Source organism: Psammomys obesus, unplaced genomic scaffold (assembly GCF_907164565.1).
Source record: "Psammomys obesus unplaced genomic scaffold, mPsaObe1.curated_primary_1811, whole genome shotgun sequence".
Classification (NCBI taxonomy): domain Eukaryota; kingdom Metazoa; phylum Chordata; class Mammalia; order Rodentia; family Muridae; genus Psammomys; species Psammomys obesus.
In genome coordinates, this window is record NW_026592732.1 from 9,986,757 (window position 1) to 10,005,662 (window position 18,906).

At 43.4% G+C, this 18,906-nt stretch overlaps 1 protein-coding gene and 1 pseudogene across 1 annotated transcript in view; one reads left to right on the forward strand and one right to left on the reverse strand.

Moving 5' to 3' along the window:
• The window catches only part of Maml2 (mastermind like transcriptional coactivator 2), a 323,871-nt gene that overhangs the window by 170,724 nt on the left and 134,241 nt on the right, over positions 1-18,906 (forward strand). The window lies entirely within an intron of this gene.
• LOC129683067 (U6 spliceosomal RNA) lies at positions 1,773-1,840 on the reverse strand (annotated as a pseudogene).

Below are 18,906 nucleotides of genomic sequence, written 5' to 3' on the forward strand. Positions count from 1 at the left end.
ACAGGAATCCCATCTAAGCCAGCAGGCTTCCCCTAAGCACCATCGAATAGAGATCCCAGTGAGAAAGGGAGGGTCAGGATCCAACACGCTATTGGCAGCCTAAATCCAGGTGCCAAAAGGTCACAGGGTCACCACTGCTAGGATATCACAGAGAATAACAGTAAACCTCAGGAGCAAAGAAGGGTCATCTTATCTCATGTTTTCTCAAAAGCATCTTCTCTTCAAGGAGACTTCTAAGTTGCTTCAACTGTGCTCTGTGCAGCTCAGCATTCTCTTCTGTTCTTGTGTTGTCATGTGTACTCTTAAATCACCAACAAATAAGTATGCTCTGTTCTTCCCCAAAGGACTGCACTGTGAGTGACTGTCCTGAACCACTCCATGCACATACCCAGGATCAAGCAGCTATTCTGAGAGCTCCTTGAGATACTATACTTCCTCACCAAAAAGCACTGGAAAGACTTTGCCGTCAGGTGTCTCAGAGACTTCTGCCCTGTTACCCTATGTGTTCGTTTGCAGAGTCAGCATAAGCAAGTAAGACATGCCATGGGTCCTAGAGAAAAGCCCCACGTGCAGATGAAGGGCTACAAGGGGGCTGGCAGTGGACAGAGTGAACCTAGCTGTGGAGGCTGAGAATGTTTGTATGAACAGCTATGTTGGCAGTCTATGTGCTGAGGAGTAATCACACATGTGTTACTGGTGTGGCTCCAAGGCCTGATCTCAAGCCATGCAATTATGTTCTCTGTGGGGTATGAGGAAGCTTGTTAGAAATGCAGACTGTCAGGCCATCCCCCGACCCAGTCTTACTGAATTGGGGACTTCAGGTCTAGGCCTCTGTTCACCCTAGGTAGTGCTTCATGGACTTCCTTATAGTAGATTGGGATCACTGTGTTATGTCTTGCCTCTGCTAGTGTGGGAAGACCAGATGTGCAAAGTCAAGAAAGTGACAGGCTGTGCTCAAGTCTGTTGAAAGGCGTTGTTCTAGACACTATGAGTGAGTTGCCCCCTTATTCCTTGAGGCAATTCAGCAATATGGTTACTATTTTTAGCTTTCCTTTATAGATGAAGAAACTAAAACACAAAGCTTGTACTTCACTTGCCTCTGGTGAGAAATTTTAGCAGGTTCCAAAAAGTTTATTAATATTCAATGTAACACTTCTGAAAATTAGAAGTAGTACTAAGAAACTCATGGCTCTCCATATATCAAACATGAGAGAGAGGCAAGACCATACAGGCATGTTTGTCTTAACAGGGAGCCAGGTGATGCGCGTAGCAGAGATGAAGACTGAAATCCAGGCAGCTGGGATCCACAAACCTTGTGATACACAGCATACTCTAACATCACCACACATACTGACCAGGGAGGGAAAGCATAGGCCTGGACGGAAACTCCATTTGAGGCTAAGAAATGTCTTGTTGTTCTAAACTCATTGTGAACTCATGCAAAAAAAAAAAAAAAAAAAAAAAAAAAAAAATCTAAAAACAGAAGCATAAAATCCAGAGGAGTCTAAATTTCAAGGGAAGCTTTCCAAGGCTGCCTCTGATTTTTCTGTCTCCTGCTGGGAGAATCAGTGGCTGAAACTCCCCTACATTCGGGCTACATGGGAGACAGTCAATTACTGTGAACTCATCTTCCTTGGTTCCTACACCTTTGGAGAGAATGTGTTTCCCCTGATTATATTCAACCTGCAATTCTGATGAGCAGGCAGAGAGAGAGAGAGAGAAGAAGGCAAGCAAACTGCTTGTCTTGAGGGCTTGTCGTGAAGAGCTGGTTACCTTGTTCAGGGGGCATGTTAATCTTCTCTGTATCGTTCCAATTTTAGTATATGTGCTGCAGAAGCAAGCATACTCAGCAATTAAAAACAAGGAAATCATGAAATTTTCAGGCAAATGGTGGGATCTAGAAAAGATCATCCTGAGTGAGCAGCACAGAAGCAGAAAGACAAACATGCTATATACTCACTTATAAGTGGATATTAGACATATAATATAGGATAAACATAATAAAATCCGTACACCTAAAGAAGTTAAGCAAGAAAGAGGATCCCGGGTAATATGATCAATCCTCACTCAAAAAGACAAATGGGATGGACATCAGAAGAAGGAGAAAACAGGAAACAGGACAGGAGCCTACCACAGAGGGTCTCTGAAAGACTCTACCCAACAGTGTATCAAAGCAGATGCTGAGACTCATAGCCAAACTTTGGGCAGAGTACAGGGAATCCTATGAAAGAAGGGGGAGATGAAAGACCTGGAGGGGACAGGAACTCCACAAGGAGAGCAACAGAACAAAAAATCTGGGCACAGGAGTCTTTTCTGAGACTGACACTCCAACCAAGGAACATGCATAGAGATAACCTAGAATCCCTGCACAGATGTAGCCCATGGCAGCTCAGTATCCAAGTGGATTACCTAGTAAGGGGAACAGGGACTGTCTCTGACATGAACTCAGTGGCTGGCTCTTTGATCACCTCCCCCTGAAGGAGGAGCATCCTTATCAGGCCACAGAGGAAGACAATGCAGCCATTCCTGATGAAACCTGATAAGCTAGGGTCAGATGGAAGGGAGGAGGACCTCCCCTCTCAGTGGACTCGGAGAGGGGTATGGGAGGAGATCGGGGGGTGGGATTGGCAGGGAATGAGGGAGGAGCTACAGCTGGGATACAAAATGAATAAACTGTAATTAATATAAAAATTAAAATTAAAAAAAAAGAGCTGGTTACCTAGAATGCCCTGATATGTTGAGGCTGCATTACTAAGTTGCATTGGTATTCTCCCAGAAAAGCTCCTCTCTTTCCTGGGCTCAGGCAGCATGCTGTGAACATGAGTCTTTCTTACCTGAAAACATTGCAAGTTCCTGCGGACCCATCAGGGTTCCTTCTTGTTTTACTCTAAGTGACTCTAAAGAATATCTCTGCTCAGCGTGCTCATGTATCAGACACTGAAAAGAATTTTATATGATCCCGGGAGAAGAACAGACAGGTTCCTGGCTTACCGCACATTCCCTTCTGCTTAGCTGGGAGGTGAGAGAGAGTGTGTTTGTTTACCTGCAACGTTTGTGGCCATGTGCTTGTAGGAACTGTCAAGTTTAAGCCATAGACATTTGGACAGAAGTTGAATTGACTGACTGGTTTTCTCTACATTTGGGAAGCTGAAGCTGAAGTATTTTTTTTTTAATGAAACTCTTTCTTAGATTCAGCATACAAAGCAAATAAGAGTAATTTGTTAGATATTACAAAGGAAATGCAGTTAAGTCTATATATATATACAAATATGTACATATATACACATATATGGAGAGAGTCTACATATATATGTGTGACATGTATATATGTATGTATGTACGTATGTGAAACTCAGGACAAATGGCTCTCCGTGCTGCCTATTAGCATACCAAAGCAATGCTGACCTCCAGACTCTCAGCAACTCAAATACCTGTCACAGAGTCCATGCTGGAATCCTGGCTCTTCTCACCCCGCCCCTATTGTAAACCTCTCCAGCTCATGGGCTTCTTTCCCCCCAGCTTATCATTCCTACATAACCCTGCCATTTTGGCCATGCACTCTCTTTGCTCTGTGTGTGTGTGTGTCCATCTGTCTGTCTCTCTCTGTCTCTGTCTCTCTCTCTTCCTCTTCTCCCTTTCTTCTCTCACCCCCCTTCCAGGTCTATTCCAGTGGCCATGGTTGTCTACTACTCTCTTTCCTCCCTCTGGACTCTTCCAGATGCCTCTGGCAGCACTCTCCCCTATATCTATAATATAATGAAAACCTTCTCCTCAGCCATACATTAAAGTGGTCATGTCCTCACTTAATACATCTGATGCCAAAAGACAGAGTCTTTCTACATATCTCTGGCCTGGAGCTTGCTGTGTAGAGCATGCTGGCCTTGAACTCCCAGAGATCCACCTGTGTCTGAGGTAAGAGTTGTGTGCCACTCTGCCCAGCTTCTTCCACTACTGATTACAATACACAGTCATTTCCTCCACCTAAGATGGAGTTGTGGGAATATTTAAGATTCTCCAAGAAAGGATGGATACATTTCAGCATTTCAGGTCAGCCTAACAGATTGCTAAGATAAAGGCAAACAGAACAAATGCCCCAGGCAGGGCAAAACCAGAGAGCCAAGCATGTGGTGAAAAAGAAAAGTGTCCTGTTAGGATGAGAAGAATGGCAATTTGATGAGGGAATTTTGGTGTCTATTCAATGGGTATCAAAGAGCCAGTGGCAGCTTTGTGTTCAGCACAGATGGGGCAAAAGTGAAGCTCGGCTTTATAGCCACGATTTTCAGACTTTCATCTGAATTTAAATCACTGAAGGTTTGTAAAGTTCAGGCACAGATTTAGTGACTGTCAATCAGGTTTTCATTACTGTAACAAATACCTGAGCTCACCTTACAGAGAAAAAAATATATGCTCATATTCTTTGGAGTTTTGTTTCCTGTTACTTCCAGCTTTTACAGCAGCCCATAAAAGAGAGAAAACAATGACCTGGAAGTGAAAGAGAAAGAAAGAAAAACAGAGTAAAGACGGGGTCCCACAGTGTCCTTCAAAGCCACATCCCAAAGACCTACAGACTTTTCACTATGGATGCTTTTTAAATCATTCTCTTGCCTCCTAGTAGTGCTGAGGGCTGTCAATTTGACTGGGACCCCTGGGGCCACGCAATCCAAAATATAGTGTTCAGGCCCTGGTCTTCAGGATCCCACGTCTGTCTTACTATGCACACTGTGTTCCATCCATTCCCAAGAGACCCCAGAGTCTGAACTGTGTCAACACTGCCCAAGACTGTAAGTACAGCAGGGTACCAAGATGGGCAGGTACAGGGTGTCCAAAATGCAGGCATCACAAGACAATGCGGAAGCAGGGCAGAGAGTATGCCCTATAATACTCGGTTCCTGCATCTGGGATGCGCTCAGGCAGAATGTAGGCTCCAGGGACAGACCTGTCTTTTACCTTTACTAATTGCCACCCACATGAGCTCCAAATGAGGCCTGCAGCTCTTCCTGGCTGATTCTCTTCCTTGTTGGCATCGGTAGTTTCCCGAGGCCCCCCACTCTATTTTTGACTCCAGTCTGATAGCTCCAATGTGTCACCCTGTCAGTGGTTGCTTATTGGGATTTTGATCCCATAATACACTACCTAGTTCCCTAGGCCTTCCTATGACACCTTGCTAAAAACTTCTCTGATTCCATAACACTCACCTTCTGTATGACTATAAAAAAACTGCACCATGTGTATGATGCCAAGGTCTGTCACCAGCCTACACAATCCCTGGGTACATTTGAGTCACTGACCTCTGCCTGCCTTGTCAGCTGAACATGAGGAACCTAACCTAGGTGGTCATAGGTGACAGGACAACCAAAGGACTCTGCTTTTGGTTTTTGTTTTGTTTTGTTTTTTTGAGACAAGGCCTTGCTATGAAGCCCTAACTGTCCTGGAACTCACAGACATCCCCCTGCCTCTGCCTCCCAAGTGCTGGCATAAAATCTTGCACCACCGTGTCTAGCCAGGATTCTTTTCTTGACTCCTCACTTCTGAAAGAAATGTGTGTTTCTACACTTTTGAGCCTCTGACAGGCCAGGTGGCTTTCTGTTTCCGGGCTGGTGGTGGCAATAGCACCATTCTTTGCTGAAACTCTATGCAAGCTCCTTTTCTAGCCAAAACTCAGGGCTTTTCAGACTTTTATGTACTGCTTCTTCAAGACCCTGATTCTCACTGTAAACTTGGCTTAAAGCATCCAGTGATGGCCATGCCACATTTGAGTAATTCCTTGTCTTAAAATGTCCTTCATAAGACACTCATCTATCCCACTTCAGCTCAGCCTTTCACAAAGTCTCAGGATGAGGACAAGCATACATTCAGACTTCACTGCGAAGTAACAAGCATAGGTTCTAGTGAGAATTCTAAAAGAATTTCCCTTTCTTCTGAAACCACATTTGGAGGACTTCAAGTACCTTCATTCTCATCAGCATTCTGGCCTGTGACTCCTCCCAGAATCATGTTAAGTTCTGCAGACAACATTCCAGGAGTTTTCTAATCAGCCTCTCCATTCTTTTCTCAAATTCTTCTTTTAAACCAATCCCAAAGGTGTTTCCTATATTCCCAAGTAAATAACAAGAGCGAAGTACCCATTCATTCCTAGGGCACCATTTTCTTATTAGTCAGCTTTCTGATGCTGTAGTAAATGCCTGAGATAATCAACTTATGAACAGAAAAGATTCACATTTCAGTCCATGACCAGTTGGGCCTGTTGCTCTGGCCTATTGGTGGCAGACCAGGTTTGGAGTAGATGGGATAGTGCGCCCTCTCTCCCCTTTCAGGGGCACACCACACAGTGACCTGAAAACTTCCTAGGATCCCCTACCTCCTAAAGGTTCCAACTCCTCCTCAAAGCTCCACATCCTGGCAATCAAGCCTGAAACACAGGGTGCTTTGTGGGGTGCAGTCAGCCTAGGAAGGGGCCTAAGAACCCCCATTTTCCAGCCACTCACAGATGATGTTGGTAAGCAAGAACACTTTCAGAATATGTTGTAACCAGAGACGGAATAGATGAGAGGGGGAGAGAGCCTGGGCATTGGGAGGCAGGGTTACCTAGAGGTCCTTCAAGTGCATAACAGGCCTGAACTTTGGAAGTAGCTGAGCGGAGACCTGGGGGACACCTGGCAGCTACGTTTTCTGGCTTTATATGGCTTGCATAGGGTGAGGTCTATGGCCCATTATGGATGATTCTAAGGCCTTTAGGCTCTGGGTGTGGCTGCCGGGAGTATGTACACACCCTAACTCTTTGTGCTGTAGTCATCCTGAGTATATCCTTGGCTTCCAAACTGTTTATCCTCATTTGTGTCTTGTTGCTGATTCCACATGAAATATTGAAGCCGCTGTTCCTCCCCTAACCAAAGAACACCCATCCAACTCTGAGATTCCAAGCTGAGTGCTATCTCTAACCAGAAATCCCCTGGTGCCTTCAACCCCCTACCCCGCCCCTACCCCGGACACTGGTCTGGGTTAGGCATCCTTTCCATATTCTCTGATAGAATCTCATAAAGTCTCCTATTAGAGCACGGTGTGGTGGTCCAATTGCTGTGTGTCTGGCATTATCTCTGAGCTTTCTGAAAGCTCATATTTTATATTTGGATCCCACTCTCCCCACATAGAAGAGACTCAACAATAATCTACTGATTGAACAGCGGAATAGTGAGAAAGAGAGAAGACTGCTATGGTGCCAATGATGTATATTTCCTCATTGCTGATGATAAGGCAAAGCAGAAAGGTGTTTCGACAGGGGCCTAATTGCTTTTGGTGTGTGGTAGTGGGAAGGAACAAAACATCCACAGGAAGAAGTCAGAGAAGTGATAAACAACTTAGAAGATGGCCTTGTAATGCCTTGAGGGTTATTTGCATAAAGGTAACCGCTAAAGCCATGGCAGAGGTACAGATAAAGACAGAGATAAAGACAGGCAAAGCAAAGGTGACACAAAGGGAGAGAACAGTGGTGATGCAGGGGCACAAAAAAAAGGACACAGCAAACTGACACACACAAAAGCAGCACGGAGGAAAACTTTGCCCTTCAATTTGAGGATCTCCTGTGATACCATTGTCAAGACAATGTCACAGTGTCAAGGTGAACATGCTGAAGGACCACCACTGGAGTATTCAAGAGGAAGACTCTAAAGGGGAAAAAATTGAGATGCCCTGCTCCAAGAGTTAGGCCTACTGTAAGATCTGAATTCAAAACCCAGCTCCACATCCATGTTCCACAGGCGTGGGGAGAGAATCCCGTTCATAACAATGTAGGTGGACTTAAAGGTTGGTTCCAACTCTTTCAGTGTTTGCTTTTCAAACTGCTTCATAACAATAACCTATCATGTCTCACATGTGCATGTGCACATACACACAGACAGACAGAAACACATACATAGACAAACAGTTTTCCACCTTTTCCTACCTGCTAAAGTGTGCATGTATTAAGAATTGTAGGATTTCTCATACAAGAAGGGCAGTTTGTATTTCAAGTCTGATCCCTGTATTGTTGATAACAATTATTAAACAACAAAAAAGTATTCAAGTATAGTATTGTATACACCCTCAACTCAGAGTAAGAACTGGCATCTTCAGGACCTTCTGGAAAAAGGATCTCATTCGGCACTGATGCTTTGTGCCCCATGCATCCTGTTAAGAGGCTCCTGTTGAGTTTTTTGCATGTACTTCAGAGGGATGATGTTTTGCCCTGAAATACTCTTAGAAAACTTCAGGGCTACATTCCTAAAAAGACCAGCCCCTCTGTTTCATCTGTAACAAACCCGCAAAGAAAATCATTGATGTGAATGAATAGAACAACTCTTTATGTCCACAGGAGACAGACAGGCCAAGCCCAGTAAGACTGAAGGAAGAAAGTAACAGGGACATGATTTGTTCTTCATAATTACATATTCAGGGGAGAAAGGAGCAGGAGAAGAAAGTTCCTTTTAACGTGCCTGGGCATGATAGATGAGGCATGCTCATCACGGCTGTGCGGCAAGATGAATGTGCAGCAGCAGCCTTAGGAGCAGAGCTGTTTTTCTCTGGAATGCTGGAGATAAACACTCAGCATTTACTCCTCATCTTTCTTGTGCTTTGAGCCCTTCACAGTGTTCTGTGAGTGGCAGGTGACATGACGGAGTGCACCAGGCCCGTCTCCTCTGGATCCTGCAGCAAAAGCAAAGCTCTCTTCAAGATGTAAGACACAAGCACCTCAAGGACACATTTTACTTGTAGCCAACAACAGCCCCAGAATATGTGCATGATAAATTTGGCAATGAGACTAGAGTGCAAAAACCTGCTTCATCTCTAAGCTTCTTTTCTCCCCTCTGGCAACCAGTTTACTTGGGTGCATACTTACTCATAAATAGTTTAAGCAAAACCAAGAAACAGGAGACCAAATCTTGACTGGCTCTCCTACTTCTCGGATGTGGAAAAGATAAACAAAAATTTTAAACCTAAAACAGTTTTTACTAACGGAGAAGTTGAACCCAAAAGATTCTTACTTGAACCATGAGAAGCATAAACCATATCTGTGGTTTTCCTTTTAAAATGACACTGTTGAGGCTGCAGAGATGGTTCAGTGGGGAAGAGCATCTGCTGCTCTTTGGAAAGCCCTGAGGTAGTTCCCAGCATGCATGTAACTCCATCTCCAGGATATCTGGTGCCCCCCTTTGGCCTCCAAGGTCACTTCACATACTACACAGAGACACACGCATATGCACATAATCCAAAACAAAATAAATCTTTTTCTGGTTAATAAATCATTTTTTTGTAGAAGCTAACAAAAGTTTATACAAACCCAAATAGAGGAGGAGTGTTAATGCATTCATGGATCATTTCCTAAGGCTACTATGAATTTGGGGATAGAGAATGAGAGAACTATTAAATGTAAGAATTGTAAAATAAACACATACGGTCATACCATCAACTTTTATTTCTCCAAACTTTTATTTCACAGTCCTGTGAAGCCTTCTCATATCTCCTGCCATGTAAAATAAACCCATAAATGAGTATTCTGAGATTTGAGACTACCTGGGGATAATAATTTTATAGAACATTTTATTGGACAGAAAGTACTTTAAAAAAAAAGGTTCGTTTTATAGTATGGATTCTAGTGTCTTTTTGGTTGTAAATGTAAATACTTAGTTATTGCAATTGTCTTTAAGTTTTATACTTATAATGAGCCAGATACTGTGAGTTTAAAATTATATGGCACCACAATGAATTTGATGCTAAATCTTAAGTGAATATTCTATAAATGCTTTTTAAAACAGGTCTCACTCTGCAGCCCCGTCTGCAGATCATAGCCCAAAACTTGTGCCAATCCTTGTATGAGGCAGTCTCTAACACATCCAAACTTCTCCTCTCTCAATGATGTAAAGAGAATGCACTGAAAATATAATTTATGTGATTAAAAAGCATATCAGCATGTCTGTGTATGACAAACTGCTTGCTCTAATGACTATCTTTCCCATTTCCATGAAAGCACACAGTTTTAAAAGCCCTTACACATCATGATTTTATCATGCTAGTCCCATTTATTTGCTCAAAGACTAGGTGTTGGAGGACTGAAAGTAACAAAAGACAGGTTATGCAGGTAACAAATGGAAGAGACACAACCAGAGCCCACGTGTCCTGACTCCCATAGACAAGCGTTCCTTCCACTGTGCCAGGCCGTTGAAAATTCCCAGCCTTATCATATGCTTCTCATCTCCCCCCCCCCAAAAAAAAAAAAAACACCTCAAGACAGCATGATGATATCTGGCCTGTCACTGTCAATATCTCCATATGTGAGTGAGGAGGAGTAAAGAGAGAAAAATGTTTCTGTAGAGATTCTGCAGAGATAGGATAGTACTTGGTTCACATCCAAAGATCTTGAGCAATTAATGAAACTATTGTCCACAAGTTGGTGCAGGGTTTAGCAATGAGATGGTAGCTGTTCGGTTGCTCCTGGTCTCACTCAAGGTCTCCAGGGACAAAACAGGAAACAGGGCCTTGTTCTGGCCAAAGTTGGATTCCTATCCTGGTCCTGGACAGGACATGTCATCACCAAGCTTCTACTGAAGTATGCTGAAAATGAGGATGATAACGACCATTTCCCCAATTCTCAGACCTGCTTTAAGGATCCAGTGAGAGAATGAATGTTCAGATTTCTTGAAAATCATTTGTATCATATGCCGCAAGAATGTCAAGGGCTGTTATGAACATAGTTAGTAGAGCACTGTGAAATGATGTAATCAAAGGAATGCCTTGTACTGAGAGTCAGCAAGGGCACCCTTTACTCTGAATTACGCTCTGCCTTCCCACATCAATTTCAAGGGGAAAAAATGGGCAATGGGGCTGTTTTGGGGTCTTTGTTTTTCTTGTTTTTTGAGATAGGGTCTCATTCTGTCAGACAGCCTGGCTTTGCCTCTGAGGTGCTGGGCTTAGAGGCATGTGCCACCATATGCTTTAGGGGAAAGAAACACATCTCACAGGCTTGAAGAATTGGGGTTGAACCACGGAAACAGTTATGCCAAAGCTACTTTCTTGTTACTGCAATACTCTGACAAGAGCAACTCAGGGGAGATGTACTTTATTTACAGTTCCAGGGGACACAGCCCAATATGACATGAAAGACAGGGCAGCTGGCAGCAGAGGGGCAGCAGAGGGGCAGTAGCAGGAGCAAGAGGCCGCCTGGCCATGAAGCATATGCATTCAGGAAGAAGAAATAAATAGGAAGTAGGGCTGAGTTACAAGAGCTTCCTCCTCTAGAGAAGCCCCTCCTCCTCCTAATGAGTCTATAGCCTTCCCAGACAACCCCGCCAGGTGGAGAGCAAGTGCTCAAATACCCAAGCTTTGGGATGATTTCACATTCAAAGTTCCAGTTGACATACACAGAATTTCTTCTGAAAATTTGTAGGGAAGAAGCCTTCCTCTCATAAGCCCATTGGATGATCCCAAATAGGCAACATGTAACACTGAGAATCAGTCTGTTATTCTGATTACCATCCACAATGAAAATGGCTATTCGTCAGCTAATAGGCACTATGTTTCTGCTCCTAAGATCAAGTTCTTGGAAGGGAGTAGAGATTGTGTTAGTCTGCTTTCCGTTGCTATAACAAATAACTGAACTGGTCCATTTTTTCATTGAGAAAAAATGGTTTGAGACATTTCGGTCCAGATGGGACGTTCAGTCTTATTGTGGGAGCACTGGATGGCACTGCTAGACTGTGCTCCTCATGGCTTCAGAAGCAAAAGAGACAGAGAGGGAGATTGGAATTGCACAGTTCCCTTTGAGGACATTTCTCCTCAGAGACCAAAAAAAAACCTCCCACTAGGTTCTATCATCTGACAATAATTGGGGACCAAACTTCTAACACATGGGCCTTTGGGGACACTCAAGATCAGGTGTGAGTGGCTCTGTGGGAGGCCAAGGCTTTATGCATGCTGCCACTGAGATACACTCCCAGGCCCAGGGACACTCAGGTCTTATCAGACCAATATCTGCAGAATGGTGAAGAGACTTAGGACTTCAAATCTATGGAACTGTCTTGATTAATTCCTGCATGAATTGCCGGCTGGAACCCGCTGTCTGACTGCTTACTCTCGAGCCTATATCCTTCCTCTTTTTTATTCACTGTTCTTGGCTTCCTGGAGGACTCACCCAGCACTCACTGTGTTCCCATTCCTGCACCGTGGGCACTGTCTCTTTCTCCGTAAATGTCCTACTTGACACTATGAGGTTTTGTCTCTGGGTTTGTGTACAATTGTTGGGTGTAATTTGGGACCCTTGTAGATGTTTGGCAACACCCACCTGGTAGCATATTCCTGAGACTGGTTCCTTCACCAGCTTGGTAAGAAACTGTAGCACTGGGGCTGGCAGCACCCACACATTTTCACGCAGCCCCTCATCCCTGGAGCCACTCAGGCCTCAGGAGCCCATCGTTTCACCCACTGTCTTCTTCCTTCAGTCTTGTCCAGCCCTCCTTCACAAGAAGTCCAGGGTGCTATGCACTACACAGTTGTGCTAACACCTTTGGACACTGAATTGAGGCACATGAAGTAAAATTTGTTAGTACAGTAGTAGAAACTGCCTCGTTGCAAGACAGCCTCATATTTCCACAACTGTGATTAGACAGTAAGGCTCACAGAATAACCCCCCCTGGCCCCCAGAAATGTAGTCCAAGAGAGGAGTGGTACTTAGAGGAGCAACAGGGATCTGGAGATTATGATTAAATGATGGGAAGTTAGCTTCCTCCCCAGTTTGAAAGCAATCTCTATGCTCACTCTTTGAGACTAAAAAAGCACAAAATCTATACAAGGAAACAATGATTGAAGCGTGGTGTGTATGTGTGTGTGTGTGTGTGTGTGTGTGTGTGTGTGTGTGTGTGTGTATACCTGTGCATGTGAAAGCCAGATACAGATATTGTCTTTCTTGATCTCTTCTCCATCTTACTTTTTGAGACAGGGCCTCTCACTGAAGCTGAGGCTGGCCAGTAATCCCTGGGGATCCTCCTGTGCCTGACTCTCTAGCTCTGAGATTACAGGTCCACACTGCCACACCAGGCTTTTTACATGGGCACGGGGGAACTCATATCTTCACTCTCGCAGACCAAGCACTGCACCGACTAAGCTACTGCCTCCAAATACTAGAATTTTGAGTAGCAACCTTCCCCATTTCTTTGTCTTTCGACGGGGTCAGATTAGAATAGTGAAGGCAAGTTTCTGACACCCACAGAAACCTGCAAACCAAATGTAGAAGCAATTACTGACTCGTATTTGTCCAGATTTAAAAAGAAAAATCCCTGCAGCTTTGGAGAAGACCATATATCCTTGTAAATAGTCTCACAGTCTCAACAACCTAAAACCCATAATGATATTTGGTAAGAGTGAGATGACCAAGGACTGACATGGGTTTCTGTTTCTTGTTGGAGAACTGACCGTCCATGTCTTCTCTTCTTGACTTCCCTGGAAGGTTTTTGCAATTAGGAATATTTAGTTGAACCATTTTATCTGGCTACAGGAAGAATCCCATTTGTCAGCAGTTTTAAACTTTGCCAAATAAAGACTTACTGGCGAATGATGGTGAACACTCTGCTAATGGCCCAACTTTAGAAAACACACACCCTGCTGAGTTGTATTCAAGCCATGGCTCTATTGAAATCAAAGAGAGCTACAATGCCTGCTTTCAAACACTAGAGACCCTTTGCATTCCAATAAAAGTGTAAATTAATGTTTTAAAAGGTTATTGCTATTTTTTCCCATTTAGCTGCCATCATTTATGAGTCGTATTTAGACAAGGCCCTACGTTATTTCACTGTTTCTTTCTGCACAAAAACTGGTGTTTGATTACATCAGTGTCTGGCTTTCATTAGACAAACCTGAAATACCCTATTATTAAGATTAAACAGAAAAAAAAATAGTTGTTTTCTTATTCAAAACCTATTATTTTGAGGCTACTCTGACCAGAGGAAGAGAAATTTGTATAAAACCTGGCCTAGAGATACTCCAATGGGAGCAACACAACCGTCTCTGCGCTGGCTGGGTTGCCCTTTCCTAGGACACGGAGAAGAGGTGGGCCTGCATGCCTTTGACATTTGCAGTTCCTCTTTTGTTCTGAAAGGACTTTGTGAAGGGGAAGGTATACTTCTGCTTTTTAATGCCAGCAGCTTGATGAGGCATCCCAGAGGCCGGAGGAGAGCAGTGCTTGGCCCTGGGGGCTCTAAGGTCTGGCAGCTCCCTGTCAGTCAGGCTCACCCCCATGTCTTCTCGGTGTGGCTTTAAACCAGCGCTGGAGCAAGTGGTGGACGTTGCTTCAGCATTACCAACAAGTGGGCAACAGAGCATGGAGAAGACTGTCACAGACCAAGGCTTCCCTAACGCTCTTGCCAGACTTGTGGACACCCCAACCACCTCAGATTTCACCCAGGGGTACTAAAAATTCTCTCAGGGGTGGGGCTGGAGAGGTGGCTCAGCAGTTAAGAGCACTGTTGCTCTCACAGAGGACCTGGCTTCGGTTACCAGCACCCGCTTGGCAGGTCACAGCCATCTGTGACTCCAGTTCCAAGAAATCCCATTGCTTCTTCTGACCTCTGCAGGTACCAGGCACGTATGTGAGTCAGAGAAAGAAAGATAGCCAGACAGGCAGAACAAAATAAATACTCGTAAAATAAATTCACTTATTAAGACAGAAAAAAAAATCCAAGGGGAATTTCACATTCGATGGCTAACATTTTCAACTTGACACAACCTAGAATTGCCTGGAGACTCACTTAGAGAGGGACTGCATACATTGTCCTGGCTGTGGGCATGTCTGTGGGGGATCGTCTTAACTGGGTAAACGGATGTGGGGCAAACCCATCTCTGTGTGGGCAGCACCGTTCCCAAGGAAGGGGGTCTTGAACTATACTAGAGTGGAGACTTTTGAGCTGTGTGCAAGCAAGTGAACGTGCATGCATTCATCTCTTCCCTCCTTGACTGTGAATGTGATGTGACCAGCTATATTAAGATCCTGATGCTGTGACTTCTCAGAAGTGATGAACTGCCCGTTGTCCAGGCATTTTACCACAGCAACAGAAACAGCACTAGGACAGGCCCTTCTGCACTTCAGAAGTCACCTTTCCGAAAAACCTACCCCTGCAAACCAAAGAGGAGGCAGACACCTGTCCTGTGTGCTGGGAACCCAATGGCATCAGACTGTGATTACACATTTGTTAGTCTCCATTAGACCATGAGATATCTAATGTGGTGTTGTCTTTTCACTGTAGCATTTGCCACGTCTACCACAAACCACAATGCATGCCAACATGGTAGGTCTTGTTTACTAAGTGAATATCTCATCAGGCTAGCTATCTCAGTTTTCCCATCATGTTGGCCAGCTTCCTTGCGCCCTGCTGGAGGTTGAGGTGATGGGAGTATCTGCCTGAACTGTTGGTGATTGATCCCACTAATGTCAAGAAGCTTCCAGGCTCCCTGCTGAAGCCCCAAGTTTCCAATGTTGCATTTATTTGCTTATTTTATCTCTGGTGACCTTGGACCATCTTTCCTAATTCTAGAATTGGGCATGGCTCTTAGACTGTGGGAAGAAGACAGAATAAATGCCAAAGGTCACTGTATTTTCCACTACCTTAGTGGCTCAGACGTGCCCTGGACCTCTTCTCAAGGAGTAAGAGTCCTCTCAGAATGTTGCTTGTTTCCCCCTTTAAGTGGATTGTCATGACCTTCCTCTGGCTTAGCTGGTCTACTTAAGTCAGCCCTATTAAGCATTATCAAAATTTTACCAAGAGCTACTTATATAGGATGAAGAGGATAGGGGTAGCCTGTCTGCTCACAGACAAACTTATTCCTTATGCTTTGATGCTTGAACTCCAAGCAGGATTGTAAATATATATAGGACCCACGATTATACTTAAATACCTTAGAAACAACAGAGATTTGCTGGTGGTGGTCATGGTGTTAGAGCAGAAATGTCCCAAATATTTCATGGTACATAATTATATTTTTAAAACATTATGTATTAAGTCAAAACTAAGTTCGCACCAGATGATAATGTTGTTATTACTCCATATTTCCACATATTATCTTTAGTTTCAACGCCTGAATAACTAGCCATAAAAATAAAAATCATCAATAGTGTGATAAAATTGGACCAATGTTGCATGATTCATTTCTCTGAAATTCAAAATTTGCCTGGCACCCTGTATTTTCATCTGTTGTGTCTGTAAGCACTAGCTCTGACCCAGCAGTCCTACACAGTATATCACTACAGTTATTATCCCTAGAGTGGCCTTTCATGGAGCCAGTCCAGTTCCTCTGACCCCTCTAGCCTGTGGGTTTGACCAATCCTGACTGTCACTATGTCTGCAGGTTGTGGACTCTGTATGTGACTTTGAGTAGTGAAAGTGCTCAGCCACCAGAGAGGAAACGCAACTACTGCAGCATTTACTCTAGCTTCCGCAGCAGGCACAGGAGGATTGCAGGTTTGGGCCAGATGGGCTACATGATGAATGAGACTCTGCCTCAAAATTTACTTACTTACTTACTTACTTACTAAAATCAAACTTCAGAAAGTCCAGAAAATTCCAAGCAAACCCAAACTCTTGTCTTCTGCTGCCCATCTTCTCATAGCCATTGGCTTAGATTCATTGCAGCCTGCTCCTTATCAGAAGTGAGAATCATGGTTTCCCAGTGGAATTTGTTCCTCATTTACCTGGGCTGATTTTAATCTTTCTGAGGATTAAATAGCTAAGAAAAAATATAATTTCTCAATAATGATAAAATTATCCCAAGATGGGGCTGGAGAAATGGCTCAGTTAAGAGGACTGGCTGCTCTTCCAAAGGACCTGAGGAGTTCAGTTCCCAGTACAAACATGGCAGCTCACAACTGTCTGTAGCTCCAATTCCAAGGGATTGGACACCCTCACATAGACATGATGCAGGCAGAACACAAACACACTTTAATTGTTTTTAACTAGCCCAAGTCAAGAGTATAGAAATTAATTGTCATGAACAGGGTAGACTGTTACTTTTCTTCTCTCCATCCTAGCTTTTTAATTTACCAGGAATTTAATGGACCCCCAGATAAGCATGCCAGTGCCTAGGCACTTGTAACAAAACCAAAGGAAATGAAGGGGGATGAAGTCATCCATGGAATCAGGAAGCAATTAAGCACATAAAGAAAGCGAAGCATCACCCATGGTAGTCCTCAGAGCAACTGACCGAGGTTCAGGAACTTGTTGTTCTCGACATTTCTCAGTAAGTTTTCCTAGCTTTCTACAGCTTGTTAGTTCAATAGGTTTTCATTTTGAAATTATAGAATTATGCAGTCATTACCTGCCCACATACCCAGGTCTTTATTGTGTCATAGAGTAGATGTGGGTGGAAAGAGTGGGAATATGCAATAGAGACGAGATTCAAAAGCCCTTCCTGTTTGCTTCTGCTTGAGCAGTTGGTATTATTTTAGCCTCTACCATCATTTGGAGTGGCTCTAAAAAAAAAAAAAATCTTCTGTGCTGTCTTCTAATAGAAATAAAATAGTAAATGATTATGTGGTAATAAGAGGCAGAGGTATCAGAAAAAATTAAGCGTGAATCAAGTCTTGTGATTCTTGACAAAGAGTGTAATGTGGTTGGAGAGGTTTTTGTTTTGTTTTTGGTTTTGCTGTTATTTTTAATTTCCCTTATGCACCAAGAGAAAAGAAATAATTTGAGTTCAATATTTATAGGACTGGTAATTGTTAGATGAATTATATGAACACATGTGGTCTAATAAATATGATGTCTATATGAAGTTATGTTGTTGACAACAAATGCACATACTGTCTTTTTAGTTTTAACTGTCAGAGCCTAGAACAGTGGTTTTCAATCTTCCTAATGCTGCGACCCTTTAACACAGTTCTTCATGTTGTCATGACCCCCAACCATAAAATTATCTTGTTGCTACTCCCTAACTATAATTTTGCAATTGTCATGAATTATGTTAATATCTTATATGCAGAATATGTGATATGTGACCCCCATGAAAGGGTGAAAAGGTCATTAGATTCCCCAAAGTGGCCGCGACCCTCAGATTGAGAACCGCTTTGTGGAGAGTAATCCGAGAGAAACTGCTTAGACTGTAGACACGACTGTGCGAGGTGTTCTGATTATTAGCTCGTGTAAGAGGGCCTAGCTCACTGCGTGCAATGACATAGATAGGCAGGTTGTTCTGAGCTGTATAAGAACGCTACCTGAGTAAAAACTGGCCTTCCAGCACACTAGCAAACACCCTTCATGGTTCTTGCTGTATTTCCTTGGCTGTGAGGAACAAGGCTATTCCTTGTTTGGAAATAATACTGTGTGGCATAGCAAACAAGCCTGACTGCAATTTCCTGCCTTGACGTCCCTTAGTAGTGAACTGTAACCCGTAGGATTAGATGAAACCTTTCTTCCGCTAAGGTGCTTTGAGTGAGGGTATTTTATCAAAGCAACAGGAAGGAAGCTAGATAGTACATGGAGAACAGTTTTTATTAGCACATGGGTTTGGCATATGTTCCCTCTTAAGAAACTGAGCATCAAGTAACATCCTAGATTCTGAAAGTTGCAGTTTTTGTGTTTTTTTTTTTAATTAAAGAACTATTTTCAAGACTACTGGAAGTCACCAAATAAAATGGTGCAACTAACTGCCACATTTTTAAAAGGTTGAAGAAACTTTAACTTATGTTTTAGAATGTGTAGTGACATCTATTGCTTAGAAGTGTTTTGTTGTAGAGAATCGTATTATTCTTACTTTATGGTGTTTGAGCACAAGCCTGTGCAAAGGTAAGGGACATGGTCAGACAAGCGGGACACTAAGATAGGATGGAGGTTCTAGGTATGGGCTAGAGAGATAGCTCAACAGTTAAAAGTACTTGCTGCTGTTGCAGAAGACTCA